Source organism: Cyanistes caeruleus, chromosome 14 (assembly GCF_971803275.1).
Source record: "Cyanistes caeruleus chromosome 14, bCyaCae1.hap1.1, whole genome shotgun sequence".
Classification (NCBI taxonomy): domain Eukaryota; kingdom Metazoa; phylum Chordata; class Aves; order Passeriformes; family Paridae; genus Cyanistes; species Cyanistes caeruleus.
Window position 1 is genome coordinate 12,589,096 of NC_141714.1, and position 16,294 is coordinate 12,605,389.

The following is a 16,294-nucleotide window of genomic DNA, read 5'->3' on the forward strand; positions in this document are numbered from 1 at the left end:
TGCCCAGCAGGATGGCTCCTCAGCTCCCCAGTAACCAGCACTGCCATTTGTTCAGGTTCTGGCTGGGGATGTGGGGAGAGCAGGGCCAGAGTCTGGGAGGGGCACCCTTGCCCTGGCCTGCCCAGGGACTGGATCAGAGGGTGTGACACATCTTATTTTCCTAGTTCCATTTGCTGGAGGAAGACCTTTCTCTTTCCTGTTTCTTTTCTAAGCTGCCTGGGAAGCCTGTATTCCCTTACACATAAAGTGAAACAATTTTTTATTATTTGTTATTACAATTATTAATAATTTATTCTGAGGCCAGTTATCAGCTACGGTTTGAAAGACTTGTTTTCTTCATCTGTTTATTGATAATACTTTTTGTTTTTTCTCAAAAGCCTCTAATGCCTTGTGATCTACCTGAAGGAGGATGGGGTGGAGGCAGGTGACATTTTTGATGTCAATAGCAAAGACTGTGCTGTCAAGTGGCTGCACAAGAGAACCTCCTGTCCACTGGTTATTTTATGAAAACAGCCCTTGAACTGCTGCAAGTAACTGGGTTCATCACAAGAGTAAGTGAATGAAAGTCTGCTGTGATCAAGTATGTAGTGCAGGCTGCCCCTCCTGGCTCTGAACCATCCCTGTTGGTTAATGCCTCTGCAAAATGCTGTGCATGGCTGCTGTGATAGGAACCATCAGCCCCTGAACCCACCTGGGCTGCTCCTGCTGAAGGTGGGATGCCCCTTGTTCAACTTCTAGTTTCTACTCTCTGACTGTGGACTTTTATCCATGTGATTTGACAGCCATCAGTGAAAACACCTCACCAGAGTAAGTAAAGCCATCTGCAGAGGCTTGTGACTGTTTCCTGCAGATTCTGGACAGCTCAGATGTGTGGTACTGAGGGGTGGATGTTGGATGGCTTCGTGTGCCTTTCAAAACTGGGGAGTAATATTTTGGAAAGACCCCATCAAAGGATTGTAAAGCAGCTTCTTCTCTGGATGTGTTACCCGTTGCTTGACTGGGGGGTGGTTTTGAGAAACCAAAGCATTGTAATGTAAAGACCCTGGCAAGAGAGACCCCAGGTATCTGAATTTGCCTACACCAGAAATGCTCATTTGGATTTGTTAGACAGTTCCTCAGTTTTCTCTTTTCCCTCCCAGTCCTGACTGCTTTTCTTGGAAAACACAGAGATGACTCCATGTCTGACAGCTCTGAGTACTGGAGGGGAGGGTTTCCCCACAGGCAGCTCTGCTCCTGCAGCTCAGAGCAGCTGTGGGACTCTGCACCTGCTCCCATAGCACTGCTGAGGTGGCACCAAGGACAAGGTCAGCACACAAGCTGAACTTCCAAAATTATTTTATTAACTCTGCTAATGATAGTGGAACTGAGCTGGAAATGCTCCTGTCTGAACGAGCTGGGCTGCAGAAAGCCACCTACTTTATAATTCAAGAGAAACTGAGTTTACTCCTGAGCGCAGCCCGTTTTGAAACCAACCCTTGTGCGGATTTGCAGGGGTTAATGCCCATCTCCACTGTCAGATGGAAACTTCCAGGGCTGGTAGGGATGATGGAGCTCGCAGGCCCCTTGCGTGTTGTCTGCTGTGCTGTCTGCTCTGTATTTAGGCTGTCTTGTCTTGCTAATCACATCACATCTGTCAGCTCTCTGTGGCTAGAAACAAATTGTAAACAAGATGTCAAGGTGGAGTGGGACGAATTGTTTTTAAAAAGGGACAAAAAATCAAACCATCTTGAATGGCTAAAAAAAAAATTGATTGGATAAATAGCAACTAAATGTTTCTTTTAAAAATTATCTTTAGTGCATGTTTTACCATTGCTAATGGATGATGGTTTATACATGAATATTTGGTTGTAAAGTTGTGCACTACAATGAGAAATCTAAAGGAGTTTCATCCCTTCTCCTTCTCAAGGCCTGTAGCAGGTTTTTACCATTTTCCCACCATTAGAACACTGGAAAGGGCTGCAGCAGTTCAGTAGCAAGTTTTTCTTGCAAACAGTACAACCCCACCAACCAACACCAGCAGCATTTGCCCAGTTCACACCTTGCAGAATGTCTGATATTTCTGTGCTTCATCTACCAGGTTTGCCCAGTAGCAGGGCTCTGCTTATATGATCACAGACAATATAAGAGAGAATATGTCCTGTAGGCACAGAGGAAAGATTTGCAGTTATTCAGTAAAAGCTACTTCGGTTACTAATTAGAATTAGAATTTCTATCACCAATAATTGTGTGTTCTCACCTGAAAAAGGTGATGAACAGGAAGAATGTAACAGAGGAACTGTTTTTCCCCAGTTGAAGAAGATGCAATGTTAAATACTCTGATGCTTTTTGTGTTTGTTTGTGTTCATTAAAGATCCATTTTCCTTCCAGCTTCAGTGAATAATGTGGAACCAGGTGAGATGTTTGTGTGTGGGTCACAGATTAGATTTATATGTCTTGATGGAAAGTGATTTCAAATAATTTTAGGCTTAGAAAAGAAATGTGGAGCATATTCCCAGCATTACTATGGGCACATTAATAAGTTTTGGTTGTGGCCATCACCAAGTAGGGAGTGAACAGTTTTCACCAAAACAGTTTGATAAAATTACAGGCAAAATTAGTTCTGTAAAAGCTATAGTAATTTTAAAAAAAAGTTACAAAAAATACTGCTTATCTTTCAGCCTGTTTGGAAGGTTCTTAGGGTTTTGCTGCTTAAAGGATGGTGAAGGCCAGGGAAACATTCAGGTCTTTGAATGCCCTTTGGCAAAGCTGCTGGTACCTGAGAGCTTCATACCCCTCTTGGGCAGAGCTTCCTCCAGGCAGGAGAGCATCTCACCTGCAGACTCTGCTTCCAGCTGTGGCAGGGGCTGGATTCAGCAATTTTGGGCTGTCCCTGTGTTACCAGCTGCTCCTCACTGAGCTGAGCTTTTGGGTTGGGTGATGGACAGAGGTGGAGAAAGGGAGATCCTGACCAGCCCTGTGGCCAGCACCATCATGGGAAATGCTTTGTATAGTCTTAAGAATATCCTGTTGTTTGCTGTAACACTTCTGTAAACATATTTTTTTGGCAAGTTGAGCCTTTATGTGAAAGGGCAATAGAGGGCTCATGCTGCATCTCACAGGCTGGAGAACTTCTGCAGGAGTGATGTGAAAGCATGGAAAAATTCAACAAGAAACTGCCTGTAATTCAGGGCCAGCACCTTGTGACAGAGACATTGGAAAGCTGTGCTTAAAAAAGAGCTGAGCCTGAAGCAGGTGTAGAGCTCTTCAGTGAGCTGGTAATTCCAGGTGGCACAACCCTGCCTCAAGGACCTCCAAGACACGCCATAAAGGGAATAAAAGAGTGTAGCTGTGGGAACAATGCATGGTCTGAGCACAGGGAGGGATAGGGGCTAATTTATACCTGCACAAGGTTATTGCAGAGTTTTGCATGTAGTGGTCTGGTGGTTCTTTTGTATTCTCACAAGAAAATAACTGATTGCTCTGTTTTTACCCTCAGAAAGGCAGAAAGCTATCGTTTAGTGTCTTTGATGTATTTTTAATGTATATTAGTCTGTGCTGTTGTATTAAACAAGAGTAACCATGATTTGCTAATGAGAATCACTGTATTCCCAGGGACAAACCAAGAGTATTTTTAGCAAGGGGATAGACTAACGAGGTCACCAAGAGGATACGTGGTTGAATTAACTATTGCTACTTAATATACAGACATTTTGCAAAGGATTAGACATTGTAAATCCAGTGGTCTTCCCAAGTAGGATAACTACCACTTTGAAATTATATTTAATTGTCCACTCTTGACTTTTATGTCATTTAGTGTGTCTAGCCATGCTATTAGTGATTTACGTCAGGGAAGACCTGCTGTGACCTTACAATACACAAACCTCTAGACAGTTCTTCTTTATCCTTCTCTCTAGGCAGTCAATGCCTTCCTGTTGTTCAGGAATAAAGGCTTGGCATGAAGGAAAATAAAATGTAGCTGTACCAGTGGGGGAAGGAGGGGCAAAATCAAAGGCTATTTTTATGTACAGAAGAGCCCTTGAGGCTGATGGTTTTGGAATACCTGGATGTATCTGATGGCCTGGAGGCCCCTGAGCTCAGAATCCAACCTGTCTCAGACAAGGTTCTGAAGCTGTCATTGTAGAAATGAACCTGCTTTAAGGCCAAGAGACCTCTGGGGAAAAAAAGACCTAGGAATGGGGATTAAAATACTTCCTTAAAAATCATTAAACCCAGAGGTTTAGCAGTAACTGCAAAATGGGTTAATTCCCAATTGGAGTTGCTTCTCAGTAAGCATCTGATGGCGTGAGAGCAGACACAGAGTGCTCCCATCGAGCTGCACTAAATGAACTCCTGATGGCTTTTCTCCTCCAGCAGGATTAAAGCTGCCTCCCCCAAATTAAAGCTGCCTTTTTTCGTGTAAGGAGTGCAGCAGCAGAACTTGCTGGCGTGGTGAGCAAGCCGGTCAGATGACTAATAGCCCTTGGTCATGGAAATGATCCTTGAGGGCTGGTTGCAAATGCTCAGCAGTGATGAGTGCATCTATCTACAGCAGCAGGACCACCAGAGCCCTGGGACACCGTGGTACTGCATTCCAGAGAGTGAGGCCTCAGGATCCCAGCTGTCCCTGGGAGGAACAGCTCAGCTCCTCTGAGGCCCCAGTCCTGGGGAAAGAGGCTGCAATTAAAGCACCCATCCCTGCCCATGGGGAGCAAGAGTCCCGGCACTGGGAGAGAGTGGAACATGGAGATCACTTGCATGGCAGACTCAAGGCAGCAATCCACCACAGCTGCCATCATGAGGGGCACAAGCAAAGGGAGCAAAGTCACCGGGAGTGTGAGTTTTAAATAATGTCAATATGTTCTCAAGGTGAGAATTTGCTTTATATGATTGCTCTGGGGCTCCAGTGGTCCTTTTGCTTAAGGTGGAAGCACTTGTCATTGCTAATCAATTGGTAAATACCACTGCTGTGATATTTTTTTTTGTCTACACAGGCACAGACAGACCAGATTTTTTTTTTGTCTGCTCCTCTGCACTGCTGACTTGGACGGAGCCTAGGACTTCAGCAGGAAAAATGATTAAAGGACCTGCACTGCCCAAGCTACTCTTCAGGTAGCTCATGGGTACACATTAAATCAAGAAAATCCCAGCAAGCTGCCAGCTCAAGCAATGCCTGTGGGATCTCTGGGGGTAAAGTGCCATGATCAGTCATCCATCATTGTGTAGGGTGCTGCTAAGATAATTTTAATTCTCCTTCTTCGGGTGAGAAGACCTGAGCTCATGAGAGCGATGGTGTGAACAGGGTCACCTGCTGCCTGCAGCAGGGAGAGCTGACCCAGCTGTGCAGCTCCGCAGTGGGAGGCAAGATTGAGTCTGCCTTGGTGGGAAGGAAAAAACAGAATATGTTAGAAATCTAAAAAAGTGAAGGGAAAAGGAGAGAAGTAACAGAAGAAAGGGAGCATTCAACAAAAGGAAAAGATGTGCAGGAGAAAAGGTTCTTTGATATCTTTCCAAGAATGTCTCAGGTGATGGACACATCAGGCAGCATGCCCTCTGCCCTCGGATGCTCCCCCTCTGGCACGGCACCAGCTCCCAAGTCATGCTTTGCAGAGTCTCAGTGGTCTGGGATTTCTGATCTGTGTGTATGCAATTCTAGGGAGGACAACCACTGTGGGCACAAACAGGGCAAGCTGCACCTTCCCACTGCTGGAACTGGGAGCAGAGCCGAGCTCTCTGGTTCACTCTGGTTCACTCTGGTTCCCTCTGGTCTCTGCACTTGCCATGGTTGTGAATCTCAAACCTCAAGTCACAGTGATATTGTCATAAGCAACAAAAAGCGTTAATAAAGAAAATAAATCAATGTCAAAATCCATGGTTCTGATTACTCATATGCAGTATGACACCCCAGAATTGTAATTTCCAATTTCATCTTCTCTGGCTGACCACAGATATGAATTCATTCAAGTAGCAAGGAAAGAATTAAGTGTTAATTTTATAAAAAGGAAAGGCTATTAAGCATTTAGATTAGATTTTAAAATTAAGTATAAACCCGTAAAAAGTCTTTCTGAGTGTTCCTAGCTTCTGTCATTGATAATTCCCTACAACAATAAAACAAAATGGTATCAAGTGTCTGGCAAAGTGCCAAGGCACTATCCCTGTGGAGCAGGACAGGAGACAGCCCAAGCTGGGAGCATCTGGAAGTGCTGGCAGGAGCAGGTGGGTTCAAGGTATGGCCTGGGCTGAGCATCATCCTTCATCCTCCACCAGGGCTGTGCCTGGCAGTGAGCTATTGAGGCTGGCATATCAAGTTTTAAATGAGGCTTTAAAAATCCTTTCTCTAATGGAGCAGCCGATTGTGCTCCATAATTAAAGCTCACGGTCCCGGCGGCTCTGCCTGTGGAGAGGGAGGCAGACTCCAAGTGCCTCTGCTCACTGCTCTCTTATCTTCCTGGCGTGGCTGAGGAGGCTTCAGAGACCTGTCACAGTACAGATAAGGACAGAAGCAAATTAAGATTTAGGAATTTCTTCTGGGACCTTCCTAGGCAAAAAGAGGTTTTTAATTGGTTTTCAATTCTGTGGCAGCCAAAGGTCTTTAATTAGGTTTTACATCATTCTCCGCTATCGCTTGCCTTTTCTATGTTTAGCCCACTGTGATTTGGGTTTCCTTAACAGATAAAAATTCACTATTTGTATTTTTTTTCCAAAAATCAAGGTGCTGAGTGATTTCATGTAGATGCTAATCAGCAAATGAATTGCTGAAACTTAAGTGTGCTAAAGACAATGCTTTAGTCTAATGCTGCTATATTTAGCTTGTCTTGTAAATGTAGTATTAGAAACCTGATAACTTTATTTTTCCCCTTGTACAATTTAGCTGGCAAACTGGCTTTAAAGTTTTCATCTGAAGCTCCCTTTTTTAAACTCACTTTCCCAATTTTTAAAATCTTTTAAACAGCTTTACAAATACCCTGCTTTGCAGAGCTCTGCTGTAGCATTGACACTTTACAGAGTTAATTTTGGCAAAAATATAAAAAATAAAAGCATGCTTGTATAAGCTTTAATCAGTTGGGTTTTTAAGTGGATCTCCTGCTCTGCAGAATGATAGCTGAAACAGGTGGGTGCTGGCTTTCACCCAGGCTGGTGAATGGACCAGCTCCAAATCCCATTCCCTGTGCCTGGTGCCTGGGGCAGCACAGCCTCTGGGAGGTAAGCCCTGACCAACACCTTCCAAAATCAGTAAATCAGTAAAAATAGTAATTCTGTCCTGGGCAGATTCAGGGCTGGACCAAAAATCCATCAATACTCTGCTAAGAGTCCAGGTGGTGGATGATTGCTCAATTCTAGATAATATACTTGTTAAAATCCAAGCAACCAGCCAAGGGTGGAACCACACTGTCACTCATCCTGTCTGGCTGAATATGAACCAATTCCTGAAACAAAATTATTTTATTTTCATTGATTTAACTGGAATTGCTAGGAGTGAGTACTGCTCTGCTATATCCATGTTGTCAGGAAATAAACTTCTAGTAGATGGGGAGATTTGTCTCTGTATGCTGATTTTCTCTATCCCCAAAAGCATTTTTATGCCCAAAATCTGGAATGGTTTTGAAAGCTGTTGTCTACCCTGTGTTCACATGTGCATGTGGATGATTAGTAGTGCAGTTGTTCTTAATCATGGTAAAGGCAAAAAATGTGCGTGAATGTGTGAGTGAAGATGAGGCTGGGGAGTTTCTCAGGACAAATGCCCTGCTCAGGGGAGCATATTGTCTTCATCCAGAAGATGCAGCACCTATCTAGGGTGAAACTGCATCTGCCAGCATCTCTCCAGCACCATCCACAGGCACCATGGATGCTGTTTTCCTCCTTGTGACCAGCATTGGCATTCTGGTAACACTTCCAGTCCCCACAGCTTACACAAAACCCTGGATTCCTTGGGCATGGGTTCCCTGTGCTGGATCCACATCCCCTGTGCCTGTTCAGTTCCCAGCAGTTCAAAACAGGTTAATCCCAATTGCAATAAGGGCTTATGTTAATAAATAAATTATAGTACAAGGGCTTTATCCAGGAGGGGAAAAACCCAAAGCTGTGGTTAAATCTCATTAGTTCCACTATTTCAATGATTATTTAAAAATATTGTTTCATCTGCATGGTAGAAGTTGCTGGCTTTGCTAGTAATTCCCTTGAAGAAAAGCCTTTACATGTGCACCTGGGTGCTGTAGGGTCTGAAGAGAGATGCTGCTGCCTCTGGCATGTGCAATGAGACGGGTCTTGTGCTTTAACACTGTTGAGCATGACTTAGATAATGAATCTGTGTTCATTAGTCAGCATCCATGGCTATACAGTGTTCCACCCTCTCTCCAGGGTCTCATTCTCCATGCTGTCTGATGGATTTTATTTCAGGATAGCCCTGGTTCAGCACAGCTGCCTGCTATGCTGAACACATCTGGGCAGCAGGAACGAGTTCCCTGAGCTTTCCCCACTCTTGTTCTGAGGAGGAGTTCACGTCCCACCAGTGATGTCTGTGAGATTCAGTGCTCCACAACACCTCGAGAGTGGCTTTGTTGCTGCCTCCCTGCCCATTTCAGCCACTCATTACTGCCTAGGGGCTGCAGGGAAGATCAGCGTTAAAATGGATAAAAATGTGTATTTGGCAAGGGAAAGGCTCTGGAGTGTATGTGCAGTGTGTTGTACAAAGGGCTGATGGGAACAGAGCGCTGCTGGTCCTCCTTGGGACTGCTCTGTCTAAGACATGAAGGGATCAGTTTGGAGGGTAGATTTCCTTGGACAAAATTAGCAAATTGAGTGTGCTGAGAAGTTCTGGGTGTTTTGCTTTCTATCCTGGGAAATGCTTCCAGAGGAGCGGATGCTCAGCAAAATCTGTTGCTTGATGCTGACTCCACAGCTGATCCAAAATAGCAGTAATCTTTCCATAGATATTTACAAGAAGGCTTTCATGCTTAAAAAATCCTGTGGAAATACTTCTATTAATTTCTCTTTATGTTCTGTCTTGTAATCTATTTTTTTTTCAGCCTTCTTTGAAAATTGTGGTATTTTCAGTTTAAAAATTAAATGGGAAAGAGTGAAAAATGCCACCTGTTTTTCTTCTTTTTCTCTGTGAAAACTGCAGTTTCAGATAAGCAGATGTTCTCTACCAGATGAGAGAGGCTGGGTGGCTCTGCCTGCCCTTGGAAGAGCTCAGGAGTCTCAGCACCCCAGATTTCTGCAGTTTGGGATCCTGCTCAGGTCCCTCAGACCACCTTAAATTTGCAGAGAGATTGGAAGAGAGATTTTGGGAGCAAAACCATCACCTCCCCTCAGCCAGGCACTAATCCTGCTCTGGGGAAGTCCTGCAGTGGCAGTGAGCAGGATGTCAGCATCGCTCATGCTGCATCTGTGTGTCAGGGTGCTCCTTTCTGAGCTTTGGTCCCTCAGCCCAGGGCTCGTGGGGTACAGAGGTGCCACTGCTTTAGGAATTAACTGCTGTTTGTCTCAGTGGACACTGTCAGGTGAGGGAGTGTGGGAGCACCATTATTCCAGCATAAATGGGAGACCATTAAAATTAATGGGGTTTGTTCCTGTAATAGGTAGCTCCTGTTTCCTGTTTAGTTTCCTGTAATAGGTAGCATTAGGGTTAGTGCTAAGCTTGTCTCACTGTGGTGCTCTGGTCCAGAAGGTGCCCTGGCTGAGCCCTCCTGGCAGTAGGGCAGGACCTGCCTCAGCCCCAGGTGCCTGTCCTGGCTGTGCCACTGCTCCTGCTCATCCCTGTCCCAGCTGAGCTGAGGAAATCCTGCAAACTTCCAAGGGTTTGGTGACCACAGACAAGTCACTGCAGGGCCTCCTGGCTTGGTGCAGGAGTTGCTGTCAACCCTGTACGGACTGAACATCTGAGCCTTTTTGGTGTACCCCGTGAGAGAGAGCCCTTGAAGACACAGAACCCCTTTTTTCTCCACTGCTTAATTATTTAGAGGTGAAATGTTTCTGGGAGGCAAATGAGAGCATCTCATTCTCCTTGTCCTGCACAGAGAAGCTCAAAAGTCACCTGGCCCCAGGCTCAGCCCCAACAGCAGCAATACACTGACCTGTGCAGGGCTGGTTAGGCTGGCATCAGCCTGGGCAATGATTGAATGCTAAGTTATGTGCATTGAAGACACTTCAGCCGCAATTTTGATGGCTCTTCAAGAGCAATGGTTCTGGTAGAGTGGCTTTTGATTTGTTCCTGGCCCATACATCTCTCCTCTTCAGTGTGGTGGTAGAAATTGCTCCATTATGAACTATTTCACTGCAGCAGCCTTCAAAAGTTTGGGAATTAGAATCAAATTGCACTCTTGATTGCTTTTCTTTTCCCCCAGATCTTGAGTCTTCAGGAGATGAAGTACATTTTTTATTCTTCCTTCACATGGGCCTGTGTCAGTGATCACCTGCTCAATGTCAAGCAGAGCTGAGCCAAGCTGTGCCTTTTGCAAGGCATTCTCTGTTTTATCTGTACCAGTCCCTCTGATGTCACCTTTTCTCTGACTCCCAGCCTGACCGTTTCAAGGTTTTAGAAAAAGAAAAGCCTGGTAATATAGTGCAATTTTACACAGGTTTGATGTTATTTCTCCCTCTGTAAGACTGCTCTTGCCTTGAACATGAGCCTGGCATGTTCCCTGAACACCACAGCTGCTTCATGGACCAGGATCTTTAATGACAACCATGAACTGGATCATCATCACGGATGATGCCCTTGCTCTGGGAAGTCTCATTTCATCACAGTCTGCTGGTAATCCCAATGGAGCTGGTTCCTGCTCTTAATTCCCAGCCACTCTGTCTTCAAGCAGTAACTCACTTAAGGAGATTTCACTGACTGCACACTCTGGATGGGTGAGGACAAGTATGCTTTCCCAGCTCAACAAGGAAGCTTTCTTATAAGGAATCATATGCTATTGATAAGGCATGATTTCCCATGGATGAAAACACATAGCATTTTATTTTGTTTCACACTTGTTTCATCCTGTTGTTTTACAGCTGATCATTACATTCTGACAGAGCAACAGAAATGCTGTTCCGCTAATCAGACTTATCACAAATGTCCAGGCTCCCCAGTACTGACAATTAGCAAGTGTTCTTCAGATGAAGGTGATTGTCCAATATGGGAATATCAATAAAGCAATAGGGTGATTAACAAAACACTGAAAATGTATGGATAAATCTGAAGCTGCCTGATCTGGCTCTTCACAAAGCAAGCAAGCAAATAATAAGGTTAGTCAGAGGACAGATTCATCACCATCATGAAACCTAATGGTTTTTATAGGATTGTGTAATTGAAAAGATTCTTGTGGGATGATCTGGCTGGAGGCCAATGAGATGTGTCTGAAGGTGTTTGGGAGACTGCAGTTTCTTCACTGTAGCCTGCAGTAATTACTCTGAGCAAGAAAGGTTGTCAATACCCACGTACATCTGTTGTTCATGCTGCCTGTAAGTCATCCAGTCTCATGTGTGCATCTCTTCAATGGTATTTTTTGGTTCTCTGCACTGTGGCAGAGGAACAACAGAAAAAGATATGCCTTAATAGGAGTTTGTATTGATTCCTGCACCAGAGAACTGCTGAGGGGATGGCAGGCTGTGCTGTGCAAGCACTTCTGTCCATGAAGAGTGGTTTGGGCTGTTTGGGGGAGGTGGTGTTGGTCAGCAATAGGAAAAGGATTACAAGGAAGCCTGGATTAAACTTCTCCCAGGATAAAGCTAACAACTGTATCTAAGCATAGTGGAATTTCACAGTGCAATTTTGTCTTGTTACTGCCAAGTTACTGGCAATTTTATGTGATCCTGTAGCAGGTATCTTTGGCCTTGGGAGAGTTGGGCATCTTCCCTTAGAGCCTCTTAGTGTTCTGCAACATCCTGTTTAAAGCATGTTTCTGGATCTAGCCAATCTCTGACCAATTTATATATTTCAGTCTATAATATTTCCTAGATAACTTCCTGGCACAAATGAGAAATTTGATGATATACAGACCACATGGGTTGTCTGATCCTAAGCTTTCTCACTCTAGAAAGCAAGGAGGTGATTTCAGGTATCAGCTATTCTTGCTGTTGTCTCTGTCTTGATTTGTTTCTTGCCAAGGGCTGGAAGAGGGTTGCTATTGTCTTAGGCTGCTGTTTGGAAGTATCAGTTCCATACCTAATTATGTATGAAATCAGGCTGATTTTTTAGACACTTTGAAGTTTTTACAAGCATGACATAGAGTAAGAATAGTACAGAAATAGACCAATATTTCCTCTTACTTTGAAGTTACTAAATGTACATCTAATTACAAAGTGATTAAGACAAAGTCACCACAATATGTCTCTTCTGAGCATAGTTTTCAAGCAGTATTAATATCCTTAAATATAAAGCATTTCACAAATAAGAGAGAAAGAGCTATGAAGTTGGGCTCTCTGTGCAGTCTGAATTTTATATTGAACTTCAAGTTGCCTTTCAGTGAGTGACAGCATTACATAAAACATCAAAGCCTTTTTGCGTGCTGCATGGAAAAAAAGATCTACCTGCTTAAAAAAGCAGAATCAATTATGGAAGACATTGCTTAGTTGTCTGTTTCTGCAACTTTTCCTAGTTTTTTTTAATATTAATTTATTTATAAGTTGTAGGATAAATACCTGAGCTGCTTTAAAATGAGGACCTGGGGATGCTCCAAGGTTAACAATCACGTATTTTTCATTTTCATATTGTTCTATTTCAGTTAATAAAAGCTATTGCACCCAGTGATAACAGTTACCCAGAACAACAGTTAATTGAATAGGTTTAATGGAGCTTTGATTTCAAAATACTTGCCTTGAATGACAATACACAAAGTTAAATAAATGATGGATGAGCAAGATTAAATGGAACAGAACTCTAATCTGCCTTACATAATACAGGAGACATTAATATAATTCTAAATACCTGTAGTTAAGGGCTATGGATGTCATAGTCAAGGAGAATGTGATGCCACTGGCAAACCTTAATTTGTGGTCTGGGCACAGTTTTGCACAAGCAAGAGCCCCTGAGCAAGCTGGATTTGGAAGCTGAATGCCTGAACACATCCATAGGAAAGGACATGCCTGTTCTGACTCAATGGTAGCAGCAGCTCATGGACATGTGGGTTAATTTTGGGTTAAAACATGGGTCTTGTTGGATTTCTCTAGACTTTTGCTCTGCCCCCAGTCCACTGGGCCCTCAGTGTTACAGTAGTTGTGTCCTTTCCATTTAGGAAAATGGATGAGATTTCTGCAGAAATCCTTAAATTACCTTTTTAAAGCACTTCAGGTGTGAAGAGAGCTTCTGGGACAAGGTGCTCTTACCCCACTGCTGATTTAAGCAAAGGCTCTCAGCATCATTTTGGAAATGATGCAGGGTTGGTGAACTTGGCAGTGCTTTGAAACTATTTTAAAGAGATCCATGAAGGTCATTCAGGGAATTATGAATCTAAGAGATGTAAGGTAAGACTTTCTGCTTGTGTACAGCCCGGTCAAGGGAAGAAGCTGATCACTGCTCTCTTCCCACTAAAGCTGTCTGCAGCACTGGCTGAAACGATGGACTTGCCCCACGTTACTCTCATCTCAGGGAGGTATTTTCATTCTATCTCTGCCCAGAAATACTATAGAAAAACAGGCAACCTCTTCATATCAAATTTTTTCTTTGCAGTGTTTGACAGTGATCAGTAGGTACAACTGAAGCAATTAGCAGAGTAACATGGGGTTAGAAAGGCATTCCTGTCATCTAATGACCCAGAAGAAAATAGTATCAAAATAATAATATGGTTAATTTAAAAATTAACAAGTCTGCCCTGAACTGATTATGCACTGTTAAAAAGTCAAAAGAGACTGAGAAATTGAGTGCAGTTGTTTCCCAACATTTTTCAACAGGAAATCCCAAGTGGGCATGCAGTTAGGAGTGAAGCCAGAAGTGCTGGGGAATGGAGAGCTTTAAAAAGGGAATGGCATTGCCAAGCAATATGTTCATTGTGATCTAAGAGAGAGGCCATGGCTTTATGCATTTGGAGTCGTGTTTGTTCATGGTGTGGAGATGAAGCTTGCAGGAAACCTGTTTGGGTTTTTTTGTCCTGATCCCCCAGACTCTCCATGCATCTCTCTGCAGGAACATTGTGAACTTGGTGTGATCAGGGAATCAGGTATCAATGTCTTCTAATAATTTTGTCTATTTTAGGACTCCCAGTTTGTATAAGATTGGCTTGAATCCAAAAAGAAAGATATCTTATATGTTCATCCTATTGACCCAGCTTTCCTCCTAGACAGAGCACAGCCATCCATGCTCATACACAGCTGGGAGAGTTTATTTCAGACTCAGATTCAGTTTAGAGACATATTGCTTCTGCTCTGAGTCTTCTGGATCAAGAAAAGGACTCTTTTCAGCCACCAGACTAGGATGATAATCAAATCTCATCAGACAATATCAGGGTCATGGGTTAGTAAGACTGTAAATCTCAGGGTAATTTCTCTGAAAGCTGTGGTGAAGTCATAGAGTTTGGCAAAAAATGTCAGTTGTATCATTCCAACCTTATTTATCTGAGAAAAGCAGTTATAGGTAATTTGTGAATTGTGCAAAAACATGAACTCATGCATAATAATCTTAATGGAGCTTGTTTACGTCTTCTTCTTATGCATAATTAGCAAAACATATGATCTGAGTTGTTCTCCTCGTTTAGAGCCCTGTTTTGGCTGGTTGACATAGTGGAGTTGGTGTTGCCAAGAGCTACAGTGGGTAATGTTTTCTGATAGATTTAGTGTGGGATGTCTGTGCACAGCAGTAGGGTCTGTAAATATACAACAAAAAGATCAAGGCCGTCATAAACAGTAATATCTGCTGCAAACCAGAGCTGCTGGTCCAGCACTGGCATTTCCTCCATGCCCTGCACAAGTGAGTGCCATCAGCTATGTCTCATAGAAAAGCCTAATGCTGAGTGACTGATTGTATCACAGCCTTGAGACTGTGTCTTCTCATTAGATATGCAGTGAATAATTTTAGTTCAATTAGGTGTTGCTGACGGGACAACCAGCAGTGTAATGCATAGCTACACTAAATGTTATTATTAACCTGTTTCATGTCTTTGGTTACTGACTCTTGAGCACTGGAAATTGGTATTTTGGATTGTTTGGGATTTTGTGTTTTTTTCCTATTTTGGCATTATTTTACAGCAACCAGCTAAATTAAAAACAGCATTATTTTTTTTTTTTTAACATCTTTCTACAAACTTTATAGGAAAGCAGCATTGTTTACATATGTGGAGTTGTACTGGAGGTTAGGATTTCTCCTTTCGTTTCTTTCTCTCAGGGAATTTTCTTGCATCTGTTGCTAAGAGACAATAACAATCGGCGCATGAGAGAGACCCAAGAAGTTGCCATGGTTCAAGGGAAGGGTGCAGCTGGTCACTCTCGCTGAGGGGTTTCTCTTGGAGGGCCAGAGATACCTCGAGATTTGTGCTGGGGGAAGGTGCTGGGTGCAGCTCCTATTCCTCTCAATGTTGAGGGGAGACAGGCTGTGGTTGCTGTGGGAGAATTCACCGCCACCACTACGGGGCTCTGTCTTCTACCGTGAGTGAGGCTCTTCTCGTCTGAGTGGCCATTGAACTGGGACCTTATTAACACCTGATCACACTAGAAAAGACCTTCACCATCTACTCGGGTGCCTCAGGGAGAACCCGGGGCCCTGAGCCCCTTCCCCCTCCGAGGAGCCTCTCCCGGCCGTGTTTGGGAGCCGGGCTGCCGCTGCCCAGCCCCACCACTCCTCTGCCACTGCTCCGGGCTTTTCACTACAGTGGAACCCCACAGCCCCTGCCTACCCGGACACCCCACGGCTCCTGCTGCGGCTGAGGAGTTTCTGCCGCATTTCGTTCGCCACCCCGGGGTGTGCCCGTCTCTGCGGTGCCAGCTCCGCTCCGAGCTTCTGCCGCAGCCCATTTCACCATCCAGCCCGGCCGCCATCACCGCCTGAGGGAGCCGCGGCCGCGCCACAGCGCCCCCTGCAGGTGCGGGGGAATCCTGGCAGCGCCTGCCCGGCCGGGAGCCAGCAGCGCCCCTGGCGGCCGGGAGCGGAACTGCAGCCAAGGGGAAGGTGCCGCAGCCCAGAGCGGCTGGGGCTGGCTTTGGCTTCTGCTCCTCGGGGCTGCCGCGCCCGCTGCTGCCTTGCCTTGCTTTACATACACACACTGGGAAAGAACGGCTGCTCCTGTCCCGTAACTGTGCCTGAAAGCCCCGTCATTTCAAAGTTATAATAATTCAGAGGGAAGTGTGTCGTATTGTCTGTTCCAAGGGAGATTCCCACCTTCCTTGGCAGATGCCAAGACAA

General features: G+C 44.4%; 1 long non-coding RNA gene across 1 annotated transcript; it reads right to left on the reverse strand.

Moving 5' to 3' along the window:
- Positions 1–1,318: 1,318 nt before the first annotated feature.
- Positions 1,319–15,958, reverse strand: LOC147650563 (uncharacterized). Its single transcript, XR_015276190.1, has 3 exons — positions 15,789–15,958; positions 2,039–6,452; positions 1,319–1,647 (listed from the first exon to the last, which is right to left on the reverse strand). It is a non-coding gene; the product is annotated as an uncharacterized LOC147650563 (long non-coding RNA).
- Positions 15,959–16,294: the final 336 nt, after the last annotated feature.